The sequence below is a fragment of the Pteropus vampyrus genome, unplaced genomic scaffold (genome assembly GCF_000151845.1).
Source record: "Pteropus vampyrus isolate Shadow unplaced genomic scaffold, Pvam_2.0 Scaffold2, whole genome shotgun sequence".
Lineage (NCBI taxonomy): Eukaryota > Metazoa > Chordata > Mammalia > Chiroptera > Pteropodidae > Pteropus > Pteropus vampyrus.
Window position 1 is genome coordinate 2,237,911 of NW_011888783.1, and position 19,878 is coordinate 2,257,788.

At 30.8% G+C, this 19,878-nt stretch overlaps 1 pseudogene; it reads left to right on the forward strand.

Annotated features, from left to right (window-relative positions):
• The first annotated feature begins 4,079 nt into the window (after positions 1 to 4,079).
• On the forward strand, positions 4,080 to 4,527 carry LOC111737235 (annotated as a pseudogene).
• The last annotated feature ends 15,351 nt before the right edge of the window (positions 4,528 to 19,878 follow it).

The following is a 19,878-nucleotide window of genomic DNA, read 5'->3' on the forward strand; positions in this document are numbered from 1 at the left end:
CCATTGAAGATCTCAGTAATCTTTTTGATTCATTTTAAAGTATTTCATAATTTTTCCATGCAAAAGTGATTTAGAGACACATGTGTCGATATCAAGTAGTACCTGTATATGAGTCCGCTTCCCTCCTTTCAAGTATCTCCTTATACTAATGATTGAATTTGCTTTTTTAAGAAATAAAAAGGGTCCCTCTTTTATTCTAATCTTGAATAATTGGTTAACCTCTTACTTCCTACATTCTCATAAAAAAGGGATCACTTTTATGAGCTGCGCCTTTGCAAAAAAATTAAATTATTCTTAATAAAAACATATGAACAAGAAAAAATTACACCACCCTACATATTCATTTTTTGCCTTCCAGACCCAACCGAAGTTTGTATCTGGTCCAAATATCTTTCAAAACATAAAACATGCATCTTTCTGAATAGTTTACTCTGAAATGAAACAAAGCGGAAAAGTACTGTTGTGAGAAATATTCATCAATTTGAAAGGAATTGAGTTTCAGAAAGGAATTGAGTTTCACTGGATGAAAAAATCTAGTGGTGGTTTGTAGTACCTGATTTGTGTTAGTTCACATTTAGATGGCCTCAAATACCTAATATGGTATATACTTGTTCTTTATTCCTTTTAAAGTTTTATATGTTTATTTTTCTCTATTGTGAACAGAGGGGAATTTATTAAGTAGATTAACTTTGGGGATATAGGGTACTAACTTCCCAAAACACAGGTTTTCTTAGAATAGAAAGCAGTGTTGGAAACTACTCAGAGGGGTCAATGTCATTTCCCTACACTTAACCCTCAGATATTCTGACAGCTGTCAAGTCACCCTTCTCTTACAGGAACGAATTCAACAAAGTGCTGGCACCAGAAGTGAAGATCATTCTAACGCTCTGTTCGTGTTTGGTTCTGGAGAGAATTTCTAAAATACGTGTTTTTGTCTTTACTTTCCGATGTTCAAAGTGGGCTTATAAATGACGGCAACATGCCTGCCATGTAATTACAGTGATTAATAGCTTTGTGTATATGCCGTAGATTTAGCCATAAGTATGTTGAACTAGATTTTATTCAATTCAGTGGTATTCAGTTTTAATGTATGATAAACAAATCTAGTACTGAAGTGTATTTCTAAAAAGCCATCTATGAGAATATATTTTTGAAACCAGGAGATAACTAGTCTTAGTAAAATATATTTCTCCAGCTTTGAATATTCATAATAATTTAATTTTAATCTTTTAACTTGAATCTAGCAGCTGACATTTAGAGCTTATTTTCACTATAGTACTATCAGAAAAGTTGTCATGCTATGACTTAAGGCATGTTTCTGCCAGCTTTCTCCATTCTCTTCTTTCTTATAGCTCTAATACTGAAAAACAAAAACAAACAAACAAACAAAATGTCTAACTCAGCTTACCACATATTTTATCATTTTAAGAGGATCATCATTTTACTCTATTGGTATGAACACTGACTGAATAAATTGAATACAGGTTAGGTGCACAGACTTGCACTGATCAGTTATCTCAGAGCAGCTGAGTGTCTGTTGATTTATGGAAGTTTTCTTATATTTTCTTCACATTTTTGCTTTCTTGTTCCACTCTCATATATATATGAAAACATAGTATATAACATATGTAAAATATAGTATATATTATATACTATACATAACATAGTATATATTAGACTTAACTTCAGCATAACTTTGCAGTCCATAGATAACTTTGGAGCTATTATGATCTGTAGAGAAATAATAATGTTTCTCTCATTCTTCTGTGGTTACAAATTTCTGTTTCTTGGTTTAAGTCAATGGTAAGTTCTTGGCCAAAGCCTCAGTGGACTTTCTAATGACCGTGACCGCACAATTCTCCTGTCCCAGTTGCAAGTTATCCTTCCGATGTACACTTCTCCGTGTTTCTAAATTGATAGTCTATTTTTGATAAGCCCATCCCAAGGTCCCAAAGACTTACTTTATTTTACTTCTTTCCTTCTACTCTTTTTGAAATGCAGATGTCCTCTGTAAATTAGCATTTTTGCATAAATCTAGAAATAAACGGCACATGCATATACACTATATTTTCCTGTTCATCTGACTGAAGCTCTTCTCTTGCTAGTGAACTTATACATTCATGCATTGATATCTCCCCTAGTTCTAGTAAATTAAACATACCTATAAATTAGCAGTGGTTGTAAAGGACAGGGTTTTTTTTCTTTGTAGGTATCTTTATCTGACAGACATAAAACGAATAAAAAATGTATTTTGTTAGTGTCCTAATTTAAGCTTCGGTTTTATGGAAGCAAAATATAGAATAATCTTAGAATGGTTTTATGCTATTGTTGTCCCCCTAGAGAGGTGTGTGAGTGCTCACCAAATTGGTTATAATGTTGAAGCGAGTGATGCCACAAATACTCCAACAGGGTATAAAAAGATTTATTATGCACATTATTAAACTTTCTGGAAAGACGAATAGATTCTCTGTCAGGTCAAAAAATGGTTTACGAGAGCCAGGAGAAGATAAGCTTTGGCTTTTTTTGTGGTTAGGCCTTTGTACTGGGGCGAGGGTTTCCATGTGTGAACTGGCACCTTTTTAGTCTGAACTTTCCACTGTTATCAAAGAAGGAAAAGCTCCTGGTCTTTCTCATTGGCTTGCCCAGAAGTGGAGCTAGAGGATTGGAGGCAAAGGTAGGGAATTGAAAGCCATCAAGTTAAACATCTAAAGATGGAAGTGGATTCTTTATTATGCAAGCCAACTTTTCAAGGTACCAGACAATTGTATCATACCTGATTTCTAAAACTAGTGATCATGTATACTAAAACAAAGAAAATATATTGACAATTTAATTCAAATTAGAATTTTAAGTTACTCTCAAAAATCTAGTAAAATAATTTTAAATTATATAACAGTCCTTGTTCTTTAAGTAAAAATACATTATATTTCTAGAATTAAACATTATATAAATTCTAACTTGTGGGTAATGTAAGAAGATATTAGAAGATGTTATAAATGTAACAAAAATAGCAATTCTAATTTGTATATGCCAATTTAGCTATATTACTCCTCAGATATAAATATCAAACAGAAGTTTTAGAAATATTTCTTCAGTTAAAATAAATTTTAAAACCTTGCTCCATGCTTAACAGGTAAGTGAAACTGAGGAAGTATCTTTTCATTCCCCTGATTACAAAATGGAATTCTTTCATTTCCTTTATGACAGAACATACGTGTTCCTAAAAATCACTGCACTATACAATACTAGCCAATAAAAGTCACAGGCTTTATGGGGAAAATGGAATCCATGACAGATACTTAAAAATTTCATCAATAAGACAGGACATAAAGGTAGGAATGTAAAATCATAAAAATTATAGTGCAATTTTATATTTATTAAGTAATTAATAAATATACATATGTTATAAAAATATGGCACTTTACCTTGAAAGATATCTGGAATTTGCTTGTGGTCATTATCGTTGGAAGGGTTGCAGCTTGTTAGTTATTGTGAAGTGGTAAATGAAGGATGGCTATCTGAAATTGGAAGGAAAATTTTAACATCAGAGGTAGATGATAGATGTTTGAGTTATATTCATGTGTGCAGTTTACGCATCCCTGTGTGGCCTGGTTTAGCTTTGTGCAGTGTTCTGAATTTACCTACTGTTTCTCAGTTGAAATCATATATAAACAAATTGAAATTTCTATTATATACAAATTATTCCCTAATATATTGATTGCATTGAAACAAAGTCTAATTTTGAAAACAAACATATAGAAAAACCGACTATACTACCATTCGCCTTGTCTTTATTGTGGTGGTTGAGAATACATCTTGTGGTACAACTGAATGTATTTAGATTCCTGTTCTCACCTCTTTGCTATATGATCTTGGACACAATATGTAAGATCTAAGTGTCATGCTTCTCATCTGTAAAAAGGAGCGAATAATTGTTTCCAACAAATAGGCCTTTTTTTGGTATAAATTAAATCCTTGATGTATGGAGAAAATTCTGCACTGGTTCAAAACTTTTACATATAAATATTGTCTTTAATAAATGAGAAAAATGCCTTGCTATTCCTCCCTGGCTGCTTGAGGGTCAGCCGCCATCATAAATGACATAGTAACTATCTGGACCAGGAAGTTCATGACCAATAAAATGTTTCAACGGAAACAAATGGTCATTGATGTACTTCATCTTGAAAGAAAACAGTATCTAAGATAGAAATTTGGGAAAACCCAGCCAAAATGTACAAGAGCCTACCAGATGTCATCTTTGTATTTGGATTCCAAACCCATTTTGGTGATGGCAAAACAACTGGCTTTGGCATGATTTACCATTCCTTGGATAATGCAAAGAAAAATAAACCCAAACATAGATTTGTGAGTCATAGTTTCTATAAGAAGAAAAAGACATCAAGAAAACAGTGAGAGGAACACAAGGACAAAATGAAGAAAATTAGGGGGACTGCAAAGTCCAGTGTTGGTGCTGACAAAAAGTGGGTTGGAGATTGGACAACAGAAGGAGTAAAGATTTGTCAGTGACTTTATCTGTGGTGATTGAGCAGATTTTTCATGAGAGGATTAACAAACTAAGAACTTGAAAAACAAATGAGAAAATGCCTCAATAAAAATTTCTTTGTAAACTAGAAGGCCAAATATACTAAAAGAATTTATTTTTGTATTCAGTTGTACCATATATAAGAATTGCAAATATTCAATCTTTTTCATTTGTCAAACACAATTTCACAAGGCTCATTTAAAGTTTCTTGTGCTTTATGCGAATACAATACTTATATATAAGTGGTAATAATTCTAGAATTATATAATACTAGCTTAAAATTAAAGAGGTGAAAAATGTGTTTAATACCATATATAATGTAAGCCAGTAACTTTAATTCATGGTTCAGTAAACTAAATCTGGATTACATAAACCACTTTCATAACTAACATTTTGATCCTTAGTTCACACTTCTTCCATTCCTAAGGCATTGAGAATATAAATTAATATGGAAATTTTCTCCATAAAGGAAAGTTTGAAGTGTTCTATTAAAAAATACACAAGAAGGTAAATTAAAGATTAATGGTAATTTTCCCCTTTGGGGAAACTGAATTTGTTGTAGACAAAGACTCACCGAGGTCTTTGGCACAAAGTAGTTCTGGAAATTTGGGAGACATATTGTTCGTTGAAACTTTTAAAGTTTGAATACAGATGTTTGTTTTATATTGTATTGTATTTTTCTCATCCTCTTCTGTTAATCAGTTGTTTTAAGTGTAGTCAATTAAATAATTTAGCATTTCATGGATAAAGGCCCAATTTATCTGGCTCTAGTGATCTGGATTTGGTGTGGTATTATGGAAATATGAATATGGTAGAAGCATTGTTAGTCTCAACTAGTAAATTGTCAAGTAACATTAGTTCTGAATTTTGATTAATAGTTGAGGAACTGTGTCAGATTGCAACATTGTTTTCTCTCATTATCCTGCCTCCTTGCAATAAAATTACTGAGTGATTGAAATGGAATTAAATCAATATACTGTTATTTTCTATGGGAAAAGACACCAAAGCAAATTTCAGTGGGTTCACAAGACTTCCTATGCTACTTTCAAAAAAAGAAATATTCAAACTATTATTCATAGAAACAAGATAGAATCTACTATTCTACCATCATCTTTCAAATGACAATATTATTTGTAAATCAGATGTTTAATTATTATGGTATTTTCTGTATATATTTACTTAAAAAGAAATTTACTTACAAGAATTATAAAGCTGATAAAATTCTATATTCACTAAAATTTTATATCAATTTTAACAGTCACACAGATAATTGTACTTCTATGGCTTTTGAAAGTTTTTCATAAGATATATCAATTATATAAAGCTCCTAAAGCCATAAATTTGAAATTATAAAAATTGCAAACTGTTTTAAAACCAATATTTTAAAAATGGCTTGAATGACTCTTGATTGCTAGGCTACCTTTATTTTAGTGTTTGATGGCTTTGTGATAAGGTTTATTGTAAGCAAGTTTGTTCTGCATAAAGATTAATCAGAATAAAATCTATATGTTTAAACTCCATTAAAAATCATACTCTTTGTGTCTTTCAATTCCCTAGAAGAAGAAAATTCATATTTTCAAAAGATACCAATTCAAACAAAACCAAGATAGTTTTTACTTTTCAGGCAAACAAACAACAACAACAACAAAACCCCAACACATAAAATAAATAGAAGGAACACCTTAATGCTTACACTTATGAAAAATATAATAATTAAAATTTTATTTTACACAAGTTACTATCAAAAATTTTTAATACAATTATAATTGAAATCCTACACATCTCCTTAATTTTCCTGATTAGATTACAATGAGTGAGGACAGAAAGATTAAGTGGGAGAAAAAGAGATAACTAAGCTTTCTGAAAGGATTAGGAAAGGTCTCTGTGATGACCGACAGGAGACCAATTTTCATGCCTCCTATCTCTTAGGAAAATGGAGACGTGGAACTGATATGCTGCCATTTCCCACAGGTAACCCAACAGGAACTTTCAGGCTCACTGACATATTTCCGGTTGCAGAGGGCTCCCCCAAAGGGCACTCTGAATTACTTTCCATTATGTCAAACAAGATGCAGAACCTTTAGGGTGCTGTTTAGAATAAGAAACAGTTTTCCATCTTTGTGACAGATACTACAGGAGAAAGTTAAGACAAAGATCCATTTACCCTTCTATTCTGAGACCTCATATTCTCTTGTGAATAATGAGAAATTATACTGCTATATGGCTGGCATTTATTGAGTCTATAGTGAAACAGATTAAACTCATAAGTATAATATGTAAAAATTATTTAATATATTATATTAATATATAATATATATATTAGCATTCAACAGAAAGAGAAAGTGAGAAGAAGGCAGTGTTCCTTAGTAGAAGAGTCTTTTCATTTAAATTTTGGAAGCGATAAATATTATTCCAGTTTTATAGATGAGAAAATTGAACTTTAGTGTTATTATCTTTTATTTATTTTCATAGCAGTTTTCCTTAAGCTAAGTAATTTTTTCAGACAAGAAAACTTCCTCTGAGAGCATTATGATACAGATGTTCTCAGCAAAATGTATATTGCTCTTCATCTATGAACTTAAAGTAGGAAATATTTTAAATCTCAATCATAAAAAAGTGAAGGTTAAAAGAATATGGCAATATTGTATTAATTTGATAATTTCCAGTTTCCCATAAATTTTAATCTTTATCATTGCTCTAATATCCTAATTCTCACATAATATCATGTTGTATGTATTATATACTGTACTCTTACAATAAAGTAAGCTGGAGAATAGAATATGTTATTAAAATTATAAGGAAGAGAAAATACATTAACAATCTTTGTTGAAAAAGCCCTTTATTGAATAAGTGTTTTAGGACAAAAACAGTATATTCTTGGAAATAAAAGGATTAAATTTGATGCCTAAATAATGATTTTATTCAGAATATGTTGAACAACATATACAAACACTAAAATTAGAATGGACACAAATCCTGAAAGCAAAAGATCCGTAATTTTTTAAGAACACAAAACCACTGCAGCTGACCCTTGAACAACATGGGTTTGAACTGCGTGGGTGCATTTATACAGGGACTTTTTCAACAAATATTCTTAATGTATTTTCTCTTCCTTATAATTTTAATAACATTTTCTTTTCTCTAGCTTATTTTATTGTAAGAGTACAGTATATAATACATATAACATGGTATATGTGTTAATCGACTATTTTATCACTCAGGCTTCCAGTCAGTAGGTTATTAAGTAGTTACATTTTTAGGGAATCAAAAATTATATGCGGGTTTTCAAATGTGCAACGGTTGGCATCCCTACCCCCGTGTTATTTAAGGGTCAGTTATATTTGGCTTTTGCCCTAGTGGTGACTTAGTTACAGCAACTGTTCCAATTAACACAGAAGTAACTCTAATTAATTCATTCAAATGCATGCTCAGCAAGATGAGAATCATCTGCTTTCGGTTCTCAAGCAACTCACAAATTACTAATGTGGAGGTAATTTATATTCTATCTTGAAATATACTTACTATATAGAAGTAATTTATACATTTCCTGAAAGGATAACTTTAAAAGCTCTGAGGAAATCTAGAACAGTTTTTTCACTAAGATTCTATTTGATAAATTATTCACTAGAGTAATATCAGTACAAGCCCAAGAGAGGACCGCAGAGTTCATGTCCAACATCTGGATCTAAAATACATATAAACAGACACAATCACTGGCAAATATGAAGCAAATCATGTCATATACTTAGCCAAATGAAATAAAGTTATGGAAGAAAAGTGAAAAATGAGAAAGGTTATGGATTTTTAAAATGTCGGCAATGCACAAATTGACTGGTCTGAATTACAAGGATGGTGAGAAGTCCAAGCATATTGTTGACTCTCTTTATCATTACCGAACAATCTCTTTATTCAAAATAAGGAGATCTCCTTATTTTAAAACAGTAGTTTGATGTGGTAGAATTATGGCTTCTTTAATATTTTTGTTCCTTCCAAGGCTTACTATAAGTATGTTGGTTTCAGTGGTTCCAGTTTTCTACTGTAGTCAGATGATTTTATATAGGAGCATGGCAGTGACATCTGTTTGCTACACGTGCCAATATTCTCCTCCAGCAATAGCTTAAGTAGAGAATAGTAGTATGCGGATAGGAAACTTCATACTTGCCTCTTGAGAATTCAAAAACTGATACAGTAGATGTAAATATCCACACCTTTGACCTTTTTCAATAATGTATGAAGAAATACATCAGAGAAGTCAAAACTCCTCTCCTCTATGAATCAATGTTTTTGTGTGTTCAGCTCTCCAACCTGATTATCCATCAAGCAAAGATCTGCTTTAGCTGGAAATTGGGTGTCATTTCCTACTGGATCCTCACCTTATTCTCTCTACATGTACCCCTATATCTGCGCACACATCTCAACATGTTAACATCTTCTTATGCCAACGCGAGATTTTTTTTTAATGTAATTATTCATTCAAGTAAGATTAATTGCAGACAACTCACTTATATAATTTTTAACTACTTTCTCCTTCCATTTTTTCTTTTTTTCCCTTTAGATCATCAGATTTAAACATTTTTTTTCTAAAAAAATATATAGTCTAACCTCAAAATTCCCCTGCTTATAAACTTCCTGAAAAAGAAGACAAAATGTAACTATCTAAAAAATATATAAAATAGCATATATATGTTCCAACTTGTTTCTACTGCTCACTATGGAGCCAGAAAAGTTTTTCAGTATATGTAAGAGAATCAGCATGAATTGAACCAAAGCATAATTTTATTTTGTTTATATTCAACAAACCTTCCTTGAACCTACTCTATGCAAGCACAGTGCCCAATCTAAGGGTAATTCTTGCTTTTCAGGATTTCAAAGGCTAGTGTGAGAAAGTGACATATATAAAAACAAATCTCAAAATAAAATGTCACATTATTTAAAGTATGCACAAAATCTCTGTGGATTTTTATAGTAAGAAGTATCATTTTTTGTCATTCTTCCTTTAGAACAGTATGTTATAGAAGTCAGAGGTATTATAAGTTTCTGAGAAAGTTTAAAAGTTTAAAAGTTTGAAAATGATATTTGTTAGTATAATTGATCTTCAAATAAAATTGATTTGACTGAATTCAATTGTAATAGATTAAAGTTAGTTCATATTTTGTGCCTTAAAACTGAGCTATCAATCAATCTTTTTTTTTCTCTCTCTCATGAAGAACTTTCATTATCTATTCATTAACCATGAAAACAGTGTGGTTTCATGGACAGGTGTGATTTTTTGTTTGTTTGTTTCTTTTTATATTATTCTAGATGCCTCTCCAATATGACAAATTCTAATTACATTAAATTCTTTTGTGGGTTCCATTTTACATGCTTGAGAATGAAAGTCGAGATAGGCTATTTTCCTAAACGTAGGCTATCAATTATGTCAATTCACATAAACAGTTATGCAGGGTATCATGATGTTTTAGGGCACCTAAAATATGCATTTATCTTTTCTTTTCTAGGGAGAATAAGGAAGATAGAGAGGTCCAAGCAGAAAACATGGGTAAAATAAATGTATGAAATGTATTACATATTATAAATGTATTAAATATATTTATGATAATTAATGTATTAAAATATAGTAAAATAATAAGCATGTGTTATATATTTTACTGTAAAATTTTCAATATTTACCATCATGATTATACAATTTAAAGATAATCCTACATTTAAATTTTGACAGTATAACATATGTGATGCTAAACAACCTTCTTCTAAATATTTCCCTTTTTTTCTGGTGTTTCCAACTTTATGATACAAATACATGAATCTATAAACCTGAAGAAAGGGAAAATGTTCATTTGTATAATGCTAAGGTCTTATCTAAAATGAAGTAAAATAAACAGAGCGATGGGTAAGTATTTAGAAAGTAACATTTACATTCTGAGCTTTGTTCAGTTATGCATACATAAACTTGTTACCATCTTCCTGTTAATATTTGACCATGATGGCTACATAACAATAGCTAAAGGTTACTTGTTACATAAAAAGATTTTAATTGATTTTTTTTAACCAAAATAGTCTTTATGTGTCAGAGCTACATTAAATTAATTACTCCTTGGAAATAAGCAGCAGGAAGAAAATGACAAGTATTTACTGCATATGATAGTTGTGCTTCACTGAACATGTTCAGCCATGAATTAGTAGAATAGAAGAATATTAAATAAAATTGATAAGGCTTTCAGAAAGAAAATATTGAGAAGGAAATTACTACAAGATAATTGAAAATTTGGTTGAGAGAATTTGATTCCTCTTGAGGAAAAACAAGTAAAGCCCTTAGAGAAAACAGTATTCAAAAGAATTTTTTTTTCATTGTGCAAGAGCCCAGGTATAGAAAGATAAGCCAAGAAGGAAAGAATAAAGAAATGCAATAGTATATGTCAAATGCAATGTAATACAGAGACAAAAAAATAATACTCCAAATATATGCCCCAAATCAACAGCATTGAAGGTACTTATTTTATCTCACTGGGCTATAGACTCTATTTCCTTATCTCCATGCCTCTTGTTTTTATTCCTTGAATTTCCTCATAAACTTGGTTCAGGCATGCTACAAGTGCTTTTCCATCTCCTTTGGTCCAATGATAGCTGAGATATGTTCTTCTTGTAGTGGATCTTGGAAATAAGAGAAGGTAATCCTAATTATGCAGGCCATGTTTAAAGCCTCCATGCATTATATTCTATCACATTCCATAGCCTCAGCGTCACACAGCCAAAACCAAAGTCGATGACAGGGAAGTATATTTTACTCCAAGATGGAGAGGGAGAAGATTATAATTTGTTGAATAACAGAATTTATGACATTAAATATTATTATTCTAGTTTCACAGATAATTTAACCAAGATTTGGAGATTTTAAGTGACTTGATTAATGTTTTACAATTAGCTAATAACAAAGTAGGATTCAAACATATTACTGTTTTCAGTGCTTACAGTCTTAATTACTATGTCATTTCATTTTGTCACTAGTCGTTTTTTTATTATATGGGCACAGTACCACAGAAACACACATGCAAACACACACACACACACACACACACACACACTCATACACTCTCAACACATACAATCCCATAGTCTCTAGATTTTTATTAAATGACATTTTCTCCTTGTTCCAGTCAATGATATTCAATGTTTCTTGAACAGTCTCCGAACTACTGGTCGTCCTGTAAGAAATTTAAACTATAACCAATATAATCTTACTATTACATGTCATTACCATTTTTAAATTCTCTATAGGAGACTATTGCCAGGAGAATATTGTTAACTTGAAATTACCAGTGGAATCTTCAATGTACACATTTTTCAAGGAATCTGTCTTTTTTGGGCTTTGTATCCTGAAACCGTACGTATACAAAATTTAAACATTTATTGAAAGGACATAGCATGTACATGATAAAAATTGAGAAAATGATTTAAATAGTTAATTCATTAATTTTATAAAAAGCAGAGTTAAAATTTGTTCTATAGTGATATAATTTAGTTAATGTGAAAACTGAAATATAGAACAAGCAGTGGATTTTAACTATAGATATTAACTTACAAATTTTATGTTGGCTTCAATAGTATATGTATAGTTCATTTTAACTGAAACATGACTGAACTAGATATCAAGAATTTATTCTCTATTCTGTTACTAATAAACTCAAGTAACATGGGTCAAGTAACAGTGCTTTTCCTTCAAGCTGTAGAGTTCTAATCAACATATTGTGGAAGTTAATTTAGATGATCTAGAAATTCTTTTTTGTACCAAATGTTTTTGCACAAAAAAATTTATTATCAAAATGTTGGAGTTGGAGGGGAAAATTATTAAAATAACAGTACCAACTAGAATTGAGTGAGATGCATATATAAAAAAGCAGTCAGAAATGCATATTTACCTATACCAGTTACCCTAATTGACATGTATGTATATATACCAATGTAAATGAGAAGAAAACGTACAGTTAGCATCATAATTGTTATCTCTTGGGGAATGTTATCAGATTTTATAATAATATGTTTAAGGAAATGTGAGGATGGTAAATATGTAGAATAGCCTAATACAAAGAATGAAAAAAATCAACACTGTTTGCATTAAGTGAATGTTATCCTGTCAAGAGCTTAATTAAAGATTTGCAAAGAATATGTATGCACCATTTAATTTTTCTGATTTCAAAAATCACTTTACAGTTTTTCTCTGATTTTTTTAATAAAGTCTCTTCCATGCATTAAGTATTTCTTGAATTTCTAATAAAATTCTGGCCTATATAAAGATATTGAAATTATTTTTTAACTAGATATAACTTAGTTTACTTGGACATTTAAGACAGATCTACAAATTTTGTTTATTACTCAATACTAACATAATACTTAGTACACAAACAAGGAGTAGTAACAAAAAGTGATGCTGCTGATGAAGAAATAATCTGTGACTTAGATTTTAATGAGCTCCATTTTTATTGAAAAAAAAAAACCACTTTGATAGAACTTAATGTATAGTAGTTCCCTCTTTATGAAGTTTCAGTTTCCAAGGTTTTAGTTATCAGAGGTCAATTGTAGTTCAAAATTAGTAAATGAAAACTTCCAGAAATAAAGAATTCATAAATTTTAAATCGTGTGCCATTTTGAAATCTTGTGCTGTCCTGCCTAGGATGCGAATCACCAATTTGTCCAGCGTATCCATGCTGTATAGCTACCTGGCCCTTAGTCACCTCAGTAGTCAACTCAGTTATCAGATCAAGTATCACAGTATCGAAGTGCTTGTGTTCAAATAACCCTTATTTTACTTACTGATGGTCCTAAAGACATTCACGTAACCTTTATTACAATATATTGTTACAATTGATCTATTTTTTATTAGTTGTTAATCTCTTACTGTGCCTACTTAATAAATTAAACTTTATCATAGGTATGTATATACAGGAAAAATCATAGTATACATGGTGTTCAACGCTATCTGTGGTTTCAAGCATCCACAGAAGGTTTTGGACTGGATAAGGGTGAACTATTGTACATCTAAAGTTTTCAGTTTGTTTCTTCCCTTTATATTTTTTATGCATGTGAAATAACACCTCACTTTGTTTATATAGCTTTCATTTGCCCATCTAATATTGAGGGATCTCCTTTCATTCACATTACATTTTTAGTGTGAAGTATTGTACTAACACTGCTTTGTACAAGCAGTTTGCCTGAAAGAAGATGTCCTAATGTTAAAGCATGTTCCTTCTTTGTTAACATTTGTTCATCAGAAACCAGCAGCCTAAATGAAAACCATCTAAAACCATAAGAAACCTGTAAGAAAGTATACTGCTGCACTATATTTGTATGTCTCCTTTTTTGCTGCTTTGGCCAGTAACTCAATTTATCATTTGTTTTTAAAATTTTATATTAAAATCTACCCCATCCACAAGTGCACATTTCTATCCTTACCCACAAGCATAACTTTTAACCAAAACTCAGTTGTCAGTGCTTGTTGATCAATATTATAAAAGTTTTATTTGGAGGTAAACAGTTCTAAGAGTTCGGTTTGCTATTATCTGCTTTTATACATTGTTCTAACTAAGAGGAACTTTCAGAAGCACTAGACAATTTCCTTGCATTTTGCTAGATGACATCCAATGATAATGGCCTTAACATGATGGGAAATTAATTGAGAAAGCATTTCTACCCTGCCATAATTTTATCATCTATTCTATTGCTGCTATTAGCGGGAATCTATAACCCCTTGGGTGTTTCAAGTGAATCTCTTTTAGCAGAGCTAACAGTCTAGAGGTCATACTATTAGCTACTCCCATCAGCCGGGTGTCAAATCATTGTCAAAAAGAAATTATTGGTGTATTCATTCTTTTAGCTTCTAGCCTTGTGCTGTAGTATATGAGATGATTTGTAGAGAGTCATTGGGGGAAAAAGAGCACTGGTGGTCACTGAAGTCTTCTTTCACATCAGCACTTAGTCGAATCATTACAAATTAACAAGGATGTGTGAAGCATTGCTTGCAATTGAACTCACTTTTCAGACAGTTAGAAAATCCTAGGTTTCTAATCTCTATTGGACATAATTTTTTTAACTGAATGACACCACAGAGAGAATCAAGACACTCATGATATTAAATGTTACTGTTAAGAATCAGTAGTGGTTTCTTCCAACATATTGAAAACATATAATTGCATTGTTATACAAACAATAATAAATGAAACTTATTATATTTATGGCTGATAGTCTATTTTCATTTCACTCTGTATTGGTTTTCATACAGGCATTTTTAGATATCTTAAATGTAGTTTACACACACAAACACACACACAACATAAATTTAAAAATTCAAAAGTGAAAGATAATACTATGAAATCTATTGTTTCTATTCTGTTCTTTTCCCCTCTGATACAGAACAAGCAAACATTGAATCTCTAATATCTTTTTTAATGCCTGCTTTCACATTGAAGCACCACAGACTACAGTGGTTTTTTTCAATATACTTGCATAAAATACAACATGTTCTAATGCTTAGAGTTTATATAAATTGCCTGTAGACTACAGTTGGTGTTCTCCTAATAACATTTTTTCAATGAGACAGTATAAAAAGGCCACTGTCTATTTTTTCTTCGCTGGTAGGTATTTAAGGAAATGGAAACAATTACTGAAATATAACATATGATAATGGAATAAAAGAAGATTTTTATGTTCATCCTAAATCAATTGTACTTGGAAAAATGAAGTACTACTCTGGCAAGCACAGGCATACTGGTGTATACTTACACTTTCTAAAGCCTTTCACACATTTCTTAATGGCTCTAACAAGTTTACATAAGATGACTATGCCAAGGCTAGAGATTTATTCTCTCAAGTAGACTTTCTGAAGCAATGGTGAACTCTTTAAAAAATGATCTATAGGGTAACATTTTTCTTATAAAGGCTAAAATGAGAAATAAAAACAACCAAAGAGGACTATATAAAAATGTAGATATGATTTATTTCAGGTAAGGATTGAGACAATAATATCCATAATTGAGAAAATATTCTTTAGAAGTTAGAAATAAATGTAAACAACTATATTCATACACACTGAAAAATGTCTTTTAGAAGAGGTCATTGCTCTCTACAACAAGGATAGCTGTCTCTTGATAACTCATATGGATCTGTCATTCATAAATTTGTCAGGTCTTCTTGAACATATTCATATTTCTGTCAGCATGTCCTTCATGTCTATTAATATCTATGTTTTCTGTCATAGATAAAGCGTATTGTCTTAAAAGGTAATTTGAAACAAATATCTGCATACAGATAAAAATTCAAAATGTAATATGTGTTGAACATAAAAGCAAAGTTAAATATGCTTCTAGACTTTTTTAGAGTGTATGCTTTAAGTTTCAAATATAATATTCCTGTGCAGTAAAATGTTTACAGTTTTCTTTTAAGTGATAGAGCATCAGGCTATTGTATTGCTGAACAATGATATTAAGCTTAAATGTAGAAAGTGTGAATAATTTCCAAAATATTCTAAATAATTTATAAGGAGTAATGCTTCAGAGTTATGAAAATAAGAAATATATTTGAATTGAAGCTCTATTCAGTTTGCTTTACTTTTATAAACCTTGAAAATATTGAATTTAAGCTAAATAAATATCTAAATTATTTTTGGTGATTTGAAGTACTTACATTTACCAAACATTATCATGAAAATTTGGGTTTATTTATTGATTCCAACTGGAAATGCATGGTTTGATCTTATTTCATTTTTGTTGTAATTATACTCTAAAACATTACCTTCCATGCATTACCCAAAAGCCTTGGAAAATATTGACTCCAAAATCATATAAATATAGTAAATTTTCTGTGCTTTTAAAACTCCATTCGTATGCAGATTTTTACCTATCTATAAGAAATGACTTTTTTTGTAAGTTTTTTTCTAAAAGGAATGTGAACTCTCACTCTTGAATTTAGAGTTTGCTTTCTGCTTTGACATTTATTAGAAGTTAAATACTTTTCTAAAAATACTATTATCTCTTTCAATTTATCTGTTTAAGATCAAGGAATTGATATTCTTGAACAAGAATAAAATTATACATGTAATTAAGGGCAAATTTATTTTACTATTTATCATGCATTTTTAACACATGCATTACTCTAATTAATATAACTAAATATAGTTGTGTTTATTTTTTGTTAAATTGCGCAATAAGTCAGTAAATAAGAAAAACACAACTCGACTCAAAACAAGAGATCTCTTATGAGCAAACTTTGTTTGGAATTAGTGTAAACATCACGTTTCCTGCAATGATGTCTCTACACAGAAGCTGAACTTTGCTTTGAATAACATTATAAAATGCCCTGTTTTTAAAAATATGTATTTTCATCATATTTATTAGATTTTTTATTTGTTCCTTTCTAACTGTGTTTTACTCTGTCAACTGTTGGTTAGAAGATTTCCCTTGGGAAAAGACTGAGCTTCATATCCATGCTCATATATCACAATGTGACTATAACTTGCTGCACTCCACTTGGCAGGTAGGAATATCCGTGAATAACACTGAAATATAATTGGCTTCAGCTCCTGGTGTTGTCCTCTGAAATTGCTTCATTCTTATATCGCCTGACCTAAGCAGCAAGGACATATTTTAAATTCAGACTGCTTTAAATTGCTGTATTACAGCTTTTTTTATATAAACCTCGTGTTACTGAGGTGACAAAAACTGCTTGTTTTTCAAAATACTCTATATTGGTGAGGTGTATATGTAAAGGTAGTTACTGGAGTTACAAAACACTGACAGTATTAAGTATATTTGGCCTATAAATAACATCCGCTAGGTTTTATGTTTATCTTCTTTATATCCAAATTACATCAGACTACTGCATTCATTATTAAAAGACAAACTGTTCCTTCTTCCCTATTAATTGAAGCCTTACTTACTGCTTATATTGTTAATATACTAAACATGTGTTTGGATATGGTCTTTGGCCAAATTTCATAGCCACTGGTTTAAGAACACAGAAGACACACTTCCAACTGATTAGCTGGTTCCCCATGATAATGGGGGAAGGGTGGGTAATTTTTCAGCTCATTAGGTGCATATTCATCTTAATGGGGCATCAAAGTTTAAAACTGTAATGCATTCCTCTCATTTAATTCCCCAGAGAATATTCATAGTAACCACAAGAAAGCAGAAAGGATTTCAACACTTTGAAGCTGCGCAAGCAGGTGTCATCTTTCCCTTTAGGCAGGATGGAAAAATGGAAATGGAAACTTGATTAGTCTAATTCTGCCTCAGTAACCCCCTTTGCTGCTCCCTCGACATCGGGAGTGGGTAAATAGCAGTGCATCACCTCGGATAAGTCACAAATTGAATTGCCTTCGGCTACATTTTCAGATAGTGGGGGTGGGAGGAAAGGAAACATGACCTAAGTCATATTCTCTCTAATAAAAGTATTTTTATTCATTCTCTCCACACACATTCATAGTACCCGTTTTTACATAAAACACTCTGTTGGATGCTGCTTAGTATCAATACCCAGAAAGATTAAAAGACAACATAATCCTTTTGAATTCTACCTGACATTCTCTTAAAGATTTTAAACCAATCTTAGACTTTACAACTTATTTTTCATAATTTAACTTAAACTGGACAGCTGGTATATTTGTCATTTAAAATATTATTTCTTACATACTTGTGTTTATGCTCAGATAAAAATAATCTCCTATATCAGTTTTGCTATAGAGAATGTAAGGCTTATTACTCATCCTCTCCAAATAAACATATAAATATTAACATGAAATTTATGTCTGATTCGAATGAATGATTGATGTTCTTTCTCACTTAGTTCCAAGTAACAAGGGAATACTTCCACTTTAATTTTGGGAAAAGAGGAAGATGAAGGAAAGGATAACTCATTTTTTTCATTACTTATTTTAAATTAATTAAAGTCAGAAATAGAATAATTCAGTGATGGAAAGATGTTTTTATTATATAAAGTATATTTTTGCAATAATAGTAAATTATTCACATTTATGTTGTTTGGCAAAAAGATAATATTTCAGGCAAATCAATTAAGGTGCATATGTTTTCACATGAAGATAACATTTATAAATGAGGGAGTTATCCTTAAGGGCCTGAAAAGGTAGGACTCTTTTGTGAAAATTTCAAAACTTTAAAGCATATAATAACATACAACAGTTTACTAATAAGAAATAACCAAATCTATTTAAAATTTTGAAGTAAAACATTTTATCTCATGTCATGTATTTGTTACTAGATTGTCAATAAATGACTTAAGAGTGAGGTCAGTGCCACTTTTCCTCTTGTATCCTCATTTCTGGCACAAGTAGGTGCCACTTAAATATTAAAAAAGGAAAATAGGAAAATTCATCTGAAACTAATGCTTTATTAAATGTATGCCTATAGTTTAAATATTGGTTGGTGATGTTAACTTTTTCAATTTGTACAATAAGTTTGTAATGGCTTAATTATTTTACTTTGGTACAGTTAAGCCCAATAACTGTACATTTTCCTAAAATGACTGAATGCCAGAAAACATAGTCTCAAGAGCCACTTTGTCTGGTCAAAACATTAGTCTTAAGATCATACATTCCTCATGGGTCATATATATATTATAATGTGCACTGTACACATTTCATTTGATAAAGCTCATTACTTTATATGTACATTATTTGTGTATATCCAAATATGGGAAACATGTTCTAAAATTAAAAAGGCAGTGTGGTACAACCAGCATAGAATATTGATCCACAACAGATAAGAGTTTGACCTATTATGTCTTCTTTTTCCTTTTTTTTCCCTTTATTTTCTCACTGAATCAATGCCTCAAGTTACTTAGATTTCTACCTGATCATCTGATTAAATCAAGTGAATCTCAGATCTGAATTAATAGATTGATAATCATTCTAATCATCCCAAAAGAAGACTATAAAAGGTCTCCAATTGATAGAATAATAAATGATGCTTTTCCCTGTCATAACTCCAGGCGTTTTTCTCAGTTCATAAGGTTGTAGGTACTTCTTCTCTTTTCTACTATATTTATCAAGTAAATCTAGAATAAAATACACAGAAGAAGCATAATTCATTATATACCTGAACTCTTCCTCACTCTTTCAAGTGATCTAAAGGAACTTATTAAAAATAGAGTCATCTTTGAAGAAAAGAGACTCATTTGCTGAGCGGTAGATTAACTTCTAAATGGTAAGAAGAAAAATGAGGGTTGTTTGAGCATATATAAAATGTGGTCATATCTTAATGTTTAATATTTCTGCCAACCTAGATAGAAAAATAGAATAATAATGAGATAAACTTGCAAAAGTTAATCAT